Source organism: Schistosoma mansoni, chromosome W (genome assembly GCF_000237925.1).
Source record: "Schistosoma mansoni strain Puerto Rico chromosome W, complete genome".
Classification (NCBI taxonomy): Eukaryota; Metazoa; Platyhelminthes; class Trematoda; order Strigeidida; family Schistosomatidae; genus Schistosoma; species Schistosoma mansoni.
The window spans coordinates 21306778-21316444 of record NC_031502.1 but is presented as its reverse complement, the minus strand read 5'-3'; the positions used below and the strand labels follow the sequence as shown (position 1 = coordinate 21316444).

The 9667-nt window shown below is 35.2% G+C and overlaps 1 non-coding gene across 1 annotated transcript; it reads left to right on the top strand.

Moving 5' to 3' along the window:
• Positions 1-5440: 5440 nt before the first annotated feature.
• Positions 5441-5507, top strand: Smp_tRNA_00275_Gln_TTG.1.1. Its single transcript has one exon. It is a non-coding gene (tRNA).
• The last annotated feature ends 4160 nt before the right edge of the window (positions 5508-9667 follow it).

Below are 9667 nucleotides of genomic sequence, written 5' to 3'. Positions count from 1 at the left end.
GAAACGGCTGTCCAGTGCTTCCAGGTTTTCTCTGATGGTCTATCTTCAATTGACTCATGATTTCAATTATGAAAAAACTGAAATCTCCACAAAACACCTAATATACTTTATACAAATATTGAAGATTGACAAATCTCTATCACATATATCTCCCTAAGAATCTGGTCTATTTCACTGAAACTGAATGACATTAACGAAGTAACAGTGGCCAATTATAGTTCTCATGACATCTGAGATGTATATCATAAATTAGTAAAATCATATGGATACCAAACAAAATGTATCTACCTTATACTACAACCTAGTCCAACATTCAATGAAACCTTGTTTCAGTTTTTTGTTAGCTTTAACATTTTCCAAATCTATATTGATATTATACAAGACATCGAATAGACAAATGTAATAGTAAGGTATATGTAAAACAAGCTTCAAGTATTATAGCCAATAAGGATTCAAGTCAATGCCTAGTTATTATACGAATATCAAAATAACTCCATCTAAATCATCCACCTGAGCTACAGATCTTCTCCATCATCAGTACTATGTGTAAATGTGTAATATCACCCGATCGATAAATGATAATCAAATCTAATGAAAGATTCTCTTCAATATTCAATGTTTCATAGATGTTGGTAACTGTGGATTGTTGCTGGGATAAGGTAACTTGAATAATATTCGTGTACTGTGGAATTCACTAACTGACTCGGTTAATCGTTTAATTGGGACTAGGCATATTCTCATCTTTGTATGAACCCTAAGTAGTATTATCAACGAGTTCCAGACTAATTGTGTGAATTACAAATTCTTCTTCTTGTTATTATCATGACTACAATGACACAGAATTGAAATTTGATTGGAAACTGTTCAAGTTTTGAGATGGTGGAGAAGATTTATAGCTCAAATGGATGATTTTGATGGAGTTTTTACTGATGATGTCGTTCAGAATAACGATGAGAGCTCCACGACCAAACCATCTAGCTCAGAGAACAAAACTCTATCAGAATGTTCAGGTTTACTAAAACTTGTGTATTCTCTTTTCTTAATATTCACTTGTTTAAATATTTATGTAGATATGCAGTTAAACAAATGGCTTAGATATTTACGCCTGTTACCCATCATGAAGGATCATGAGCCACCCACCAGCACTCTCCATCCAACTCTGTCTTGGGCAAGCCTTTTCAATTGCTGTTCATCCTCTTCATATCCGCTCGCACTTCTCAACGTAGTATGTTCTTCGGTCTTCCTCTTTTTTGTTTCCTTTCAGGATTCCAAGTAAGAACCTGCCTCGTGATGCAGTTTGGTGATTTCCTCATTATATGTCCTATCTACTTCCAAAGTCTTTTGTCAATTTCCTCTTCAGTTGGAAGTTGGTTTGTTCTCTCCCACAGTATGTTGTTGTTGGTATTATCCGGTCAACGGATAATCAATATCTTTCGTAGACAGTTGTTTATAAATATTTGTACTATTTTGACGATGGTTGTAGTAGTTCTCGAAGTTTCAGCTCCATGCAGTAGAACTGTCTTGACGTTCGTATTGAAGATTGAGACTTTGATTGACAGTTGTTGTTGAACTATAGGAATGATATCCTTACTTTGCCAATCCTCACGAATACGTCTCCATCAGATCCTCCACATCCATCGATGATGCTACCCAGATACATGAAACTTTCCACTTCTTCCATAGTTTCTCCATCAAGTGTGATTGGGTTGGTGTATTTGAGGATTATAGTTTTTTCCTTGCCTATGTTTAGACTTACTGGTACAGAGATTTCTTCAATACTAGTTATCTTCATCTGTTAAACACATAAACTAATCATTAATTAAACTTTGTTGTCCACCTATTAAAACTATTAAACGTGATGATATAGAAAGTCATGCTGAAAATGGAATAAAACCATTAATTATATGATCATTATGATAGAAGATAAGTTTCTTTTCATCAAAATCCTCCCCCCCCCACCCCCAAGAATCTTTCCCAAACTTTTAAATAAACAGAATGTTTAATGAATTGAGACATATGAATCCCTTGTGTAATAGTTAGGTCATAGTAGTACCAAGAAGACCAGTAGTAGGTGAAGTGAATGAAACTATCACCTTACCAAAACGGTATAGATAGATATAGATGAACTACTTCTATCCTAGATCTACCTACTTTTAAATCATTTTATTTAGACTTCTTAATCATCACTGATTATACTTATTGTCTGAATCTCAACCATCATATCTCTACTTCTCCATAATACTCATTCGATCCATTGATGACGACTTGATCCACCAGGGTGCGAGGTACCAGTATGGTCGCGCCACAGGATTCAGCCCTATTATTCAAATTATAGCGTTAAAGCCTGTATGGTGTCTGGTTCTCTTGTGAAGCGAGGTTGAACCGTACTGCTCGGGTTATAAAGTTTAAGCCTGGATAGTGTTTCGCTCTCCTGCAAATGGGATTAATATTTCATACAGTTAGTTCCCTTTATGAATGTAAATAAAGACAGAACAAATATTGATGTAGAATAATATGAATTCATTATATTTCGTAGTTTCTCATCAGCTGTTTACACCAAATATGGATTAGAGTTTTTAACATTGGGGTAATAAATAGTGTGAACTCTTCAAATTCTATTCAATTATTACGTAACCCCACCCTAATTGTTTTTAATTTCATGACTCTAAAATTATCACACATTTGATCTTATCGGTCTTTGAACCCCACTCAACGATTACGCCACCCACCCTTTATGCTTCCTTCATTCTAATACATCATAACCTTTGACCTTTCCTTATATATATATATATATATATATATATATTTATATAGTTCTCATTGATAACCTTTTGTTATTCCAATCCGTTACATTCCACTTATGTCAATTGTTCCATACTATTTATTAACCCAATGCTAAAACTGTAATACATATTTGGTTGTGAGCAGCTGATGAGAAACCACGAAATATAATTTGTTCTGTCTTTATTTAAATGGGATTGAACTGTACTATCCGGATTAAGCCTAAGCAGTGTCTGGCTCTCCTATTATAGGGAATTGAGATGTACTGTTTAAGTTGTCATGTGATCATTTTCATCAACAAAACTGTTTGATATAATAGAATCAAATCAGTTAAAGAATTGTTTCCAACTGGTAAGTATATCTAAGAGGTTAGTGATACTAGATAGATCACATTTGGTTAATATCATGATATGGGAATCTTTCTAGAATTTCTTAATTTTCCAGTTCAATATTTCATTTGTGTCACGAACTTTTATTTATTTATTTATTTAAACACATAAATATTGGTACAAAGAGACTCCAGATACATATGGGCCACAAAAATCTCATTTGATTTGTGTGAGAGCTATGATACTGCCCGGGTGCCCAAACTGAAGCAGGTGGTTTTCTTAAGGAGACCACACCCGGAGCCTTTGACCTAAAGATCTGATCCACAAGGTAGTAGAGTATCGTGAGGAGATGCAGTCTCATGATAGCCGGTGACCAACAATTGATTCATAAGCTATTTGTTCCCTCAGGATACTGGAGCCCATGTTCACCATTGGTTTGTAATCAGGGTTTTCCAACTCCCTTAGGTTGACTTTCTGTGTCCACCAACCCGGTTAAAGCACCGGACATTCGCTTTTTGTCCTCTCAATTTCGTAAAAAACAGCAATTCCGTGAGAAGGCAGTGAGTAGGACTTCCCTGGTAAAGGCTATATACGAGTGGCATTTCGAGAGGGAGAGCGAACTCTCCCCAATCTCAGCCGTACCAGGGCATTTAGGGGTCGAACTCTTCTTAGTTAGATAACTAGTGAAAATCAAAAGACAATATAAAAAATAAACAAACTATCACGTCCTAATATTGAGACCACACATCAATGTATATCCACCTTGGTTCGAACCTAAGACCTTCAAGTTTATTATTAAATGTTTATTCTTTAGACTTATGATCCAGAATCCAACTCTTTTTCATATGTAACTTCAATCAATTCTAGTTGATGTAAAAAATTTTATTTATTTTTTTTGATTTCAAGAGTGTCCTGATAGGTGATGATCAAGGTACAGTTCATGTATACACTTTAGTAGATCTCCCTTATTCATTATTAACAAAATCAGAACAGGTAAGAAATTATTTAAAGTGTATACACTTTGTATTTTGTAATGGGAAGTGTAAAATTTTAATTCAGTTGATGCATCAATATACTCAGAAATACCTCTACATTGTTTATGATGATGATATTTGACTAAATTCTAACTTACTTACTCCTGTTACCCCCCGTGGAGTAGTATGGGCTACCCACCAGTATTCTTCATCCAACTCTATCCTGGGCAATCCTTTCCAGTTCTTTCCGGTTGTTATTCAACAATTTCATATTTGCTTCTATTTCCTGGCGTAATATGTTCTTAAGCCTCTCTCTTTTCCGCTTTCCTTCCGGATTCCAAGTTAGGGTTTGCCTCGTAATGCAGTTTAATAATTTCTTTAATGTATGCCCTATCCACTTCTAACGTCTTTTCCAAATTTCCTCTTTATATGGAACAATAGTGGACAACATACGCATATATATATATATATATATATATATATATATATATATACCGAAAAGCGACAAAAGTATCGATCAAGTCACAATTGATTGATCACTGGGTGGTGATCAATGTCATGCGTGTCAAGTACTTCTTAGTGCTGATCGAATGCTATCGATCAAGTTGTAATGTGGTCACTAGTCTAGGTGGCTCGACACTGAGGATAGCTCAGTGGTAACATCTCTGACTGTGAAGCTGAGTGACACGGGATCGAATCCGTCAGGGAGCACCAGTTCCCTCAAGATTACAGGTACACCTTGCTGACGAGTGTCAAGTAGCACGAAACCCGGGTCCAGAGTTTCCTGCTGACCACCTCCAACCACCACCGTATCGATCAAGTGTTCAATAATATGTACTCACAATTGATACTTATAAACAATACAGATAATAATTGAATATAATTTTTGCCAAAGAAAACAATTACTTGAATGGACTGGAAAATCCTTTAAACCCTCAACTCCTAAGAAAATAAGATATAACTGAACTTCAACAAAATGGTAATATTAAAATAAGATGTTGATAGTGGTTATGTGATGTGGGTTACTGATATCCACATAAGTAGTATATGGTGATGGTCAGACATATAATGTATTTTGGCAGAAGATCGATAAGGAACGAAAAGATATGAAGCGCAATTGGTATGAACATGCATGAACAATGGAACCAGAGAACATGGATTGATATTTACAGAAGGAACAGTTAAGATTGAGACAATTGATTGTTATTTGTCAAATTAACTATTTGCTGTATGGTTATCAGATTTTAGTGAGATAGTCTGTAATTTGTGTCTAAATACATTCCATTGTTCTTGTTCATTACAATGTAATGATTAGGCATTACAGTTGTTGAAATGAAAGTTTCGTCCTATCAGGACTCAGTGGCCGAGTGGATAACGCGATGGCGTTTGAAGAGAAAGGTACTGGGTTCGAGTCCCAGAGTGAACATCAACTATGAGATGCAGGTACATCCGGCTGACGAATCCCAAATAGGACGAAACGCTCTTCAAACTGGATTGAACTGCTAGTCACTATCCATCTTTGCTTACAATACTTGTGAATTAAGGCTATATCGAGGCAATACGCACAGTATGCACATATGTCAATAAGAGACTGACCAGTTGCAGTCCTAACACATTGATGGGGAGATTCAAACAAATACTAAATGAATTTTAGTGAGATAGTTTGTATTTTGTGCTTAAATACATTCGATTATCCCCACTCGTGTTCTATTCACCCCATTTATACCCATTTGAATGTAGTTTAGGTCATAGACTAGTTTAATGTAGAAAAAAACACATGGAACATGAAGATAATCAACAACTGCTTCATCTCAGTATATACTTTTCTAAAAGTATCGACTAAATTTACAACCGTCGACTGAAGTCCAAACCTTCAAATCCTCTGGTAAAACCTGCAATATTAGACGAGTCAGATGATATCGTAAGATCCAAATATTCACATTCCATCGATTAACGATGTTGTGTATCATTTCATAGCACTGTAGCTAATGATTATCCTACTTCTCAAATGACTGAACCTTACCTGATTCAGTTTGTAGTACCCAGTAATGAATTATTCTAAAACATAATCATAACAATGATTATGCGTCAGAAATATTGATTTCCATCAGGCTTCTCCAGACATCATCAACATTTTATCCTAAAAACTGTACATCGATAACATTCCACTTGATAATCTATTCATGTATGGATAGACTTATCGAACATAAAGATGCTGTCAATTTATGTATATCATACACTCTAAATAAAAACCTCAAGTAGCCTCGATTCCTCACACCGGCAATCGGAGAAGCACAGATTCAATAGCAAGATAAAAAGTAACCGGTAAATTTTCTAGGAGTATATCAATATGAATACATTACAGAATTTCTGATTTTCGAAGATTGTGGAGGGTAAATTCACTTAGTATTACTTGTTTGAATCTTCCCATTGATGTTTAGGGCTGAAACTGATCAGTCATCCAGCTGACGAGTCCCAAATAGGACGAAACGCGTGTCAAACTGGATTCAACTGCTAGCCACTAAACGTCTTTGCTTACAACGATTGTGGAGGGCAGTTGTTGGACATGTTAAAAATACCACCAAAATAAATTGTACTACTTGTTTTCAGTAAGTAGCTAAACTATGTTTGCAATATTGATTCAGAAAGGGGTTTTGTGGACAATATAGTAATTTAATAGATGAATTTATGAGTCAATTAAAGCTAGACTACCGTTGAAAATTTGGAGGCACTAGACGGTTGTTTCGCCTTATTGTTGGAATCTATAGCAGTGCGCAAACACGATCGCGTCCTCATGATTCCAAATTAGGACCTATCGGTCTCGCGCGCAAATGCTTAAATCTAGACCACTAAGCCGACATCCAACACTGTTCATGTCTAATTTGAATAAATCAACAAAATCGCACCATCATCCACTATTGTCTTCAATGAGTTACTATCTCACAACAGACCCGATTGAACTGTACTGGTTAATGCTTCTCCTTTCTCATAACATTGATTCAGTCGACTGAATATCCAGATCAATTGATTTATTTACCAATTAATTTTGAAAAAAATCTCTTCATTTCATTTCAGGCCTCACAACTCAGTCAATTTCTCAAAACTTGGTTAAATGATCTCTCATGAAATACCGATGCTATGAATCATTCATTTAACGAAACCATGTTTCTCTAGAGAATGTTTTGGTATACTAACTAACATTCTTTTCAATAATTTATATATGATTCAAGTAATAAATGTATCTCATTATATAAAATGTTCTCTTCTATTAATTAAAACAAACTATTTCCCACCCATCAAAACATAGTTTCAATCATGTTTGGTTGTTGACTCAAAGGAATCATTTTTATTAGGAAGATAAGGGGGGTTTTCTTTAAGACTATATCTCTAAGTATACCATTAGATGATGTAGTTCAAATTCATCGTATATTATCCATGATACAATTGTACCCTGATTACTATCACTAATAATAATAATTAGATAATTATAAGCAAAATGAATAGTGGCTAGCAGTGGAATCCAGTTTGACAAGCGTTTTGTCCTATTTGGGACTCGTCAGCTGGATGTACCTGCATCTGAGAGTTGATGTTCACTCTGGGACTCGAACCCAGTACTGTTCACTTTAAACGCCATCATGTTATCCACTCAGCTACTGAGTCCAGATAGTCACTTGCTTTTGCAATGGAGTGAAGTTTAAATTCACTTAGTATTGTTTGTTTGAATCTTCCCATTGATGTCCATCTTTGCTTATAATGCTTGTGAATTAAGGCAATATCGAGGCAATACGTACAGTATGCACATATAGCCAATAAGAGACTGTCCAGTTTCAATCCTAAGCATCAATGGGAAGATTCAAACAACCAATACAAAATGAATTAGATAATTGATTAGAATAAACGATCTTCACAACAAAATATACAACATTACTGTTTTACAAGCATTGAACTTTGGGATACTAAAAACAGGCTAAGAAACTTCTTTATTTGACAATCTAAAGTTCAGATGTCATAACTATAAACGATTCACTTCTCCCCTTAACCTGACCATACTTCGGATTAATAATTTGGATATATAATTGTATGACCTGAAGGGAATTTATCATAATGGATATTCTTCGTTCATAAATGAAGGGGTTCTTTAAACAGTTATAAATCTGAAGGGGTTTTGTGAAGATTTTAGTAATTTTATAGAGTTGAGATCATTAGCCAATTGAAGTTAGACCACCATGGAAAACCTGGAACCACTGGACGGCCGTCCAGTGATGAACTATTTCCTTAGGTTCTAATTTTGATACCTACAAATCTGCGAAAATAGATCTGCTTTCATTAGACAACATACACGTCTTAATTCATCTGGACTTCAGAAAATCAAATTTCATATATTGTACCTCATTTTAAACAAAGCTGGATAGTGGTTAGCAGAGGAATCCAGTTTGACGCGCGTTTCGTCCAATTTGGGACTGGTCAGCTAGTGTACCACCATGGAAAACCTGGAACCACTGGACGGCCGTCCAGCTATAGAGGATACTGTCTTAACTCTTCACCTATTCAATTCACTTGACCAATAGACAACGGTAATTATTACACACCCGTCACACAACAACAACAACAACACTGAAGACAGGAGATGAAAACAATAAACAGGAAATCCGAATGATTGTCACTCGAAAATCTACACTGTACTAACATATACACAAATACGAGTGGTTTACAATAGATCAATGACAGTAACACATGATGTACTATCAAGAAGATTGCAACATGCTTTCAGAGTATACTACAATACACACTGCACATTGTAAACCACACATTAAATAAGAATTCATCAGAACTTAAACGGTAACCCAATATGAAAAGAAGATGACTGATTAACTTCATCTTATACTAGGCTCTAAATTTATATGGTCATTCAACTAAACATTCAATAAGTAGTTGATAATGACATAATTTAGAAGTATCTGAAAACTGTAACTCAATATCAAAGAAGATGCTGATTAACACATGATTGTTTCATGGTCAATTGAATATTGACCAATGGTGATATCCATGACTTGTTCTACTTACTTTCAGTACATACTAGTCACACTATTAGGCAGATGACGGACGATGGCATGTTCATTGAGGCATCACTGTATGTTCTGGTAACTAGAGGTCCTACATGTATCATAAAATATTAGAATATCAAGAAAAAGGAAATGTCATCCAACAACAACAACAACAACATTTATTAGATACGTTTAGATGGGTTCATCCTGTGGTGAACAAATCTAAACATTGTATTAGCAAAAAGATTACCACGATAATGACCGTTAAAATAGATCAACAACAAAGGAAATAAACAGAATAACACTTAATTAGGAGTAGGGTGAGTTGTAAGAATCTGAGCACAGAGTCCAATCACAATGAGTCCATACAATCGATGATAGTACAGAAAAAAGATTGACTGCGAACGATGCTTAAAGAAATGTGTATCTCACAACACTGTTGGTTCTGCAATGTTGAACAATTCCTACACACACTGTAGAGTGGAAAATTGAGAAGAATATTCGTAGATTCAACCCGTAAGTAGACAATCATTTGAAT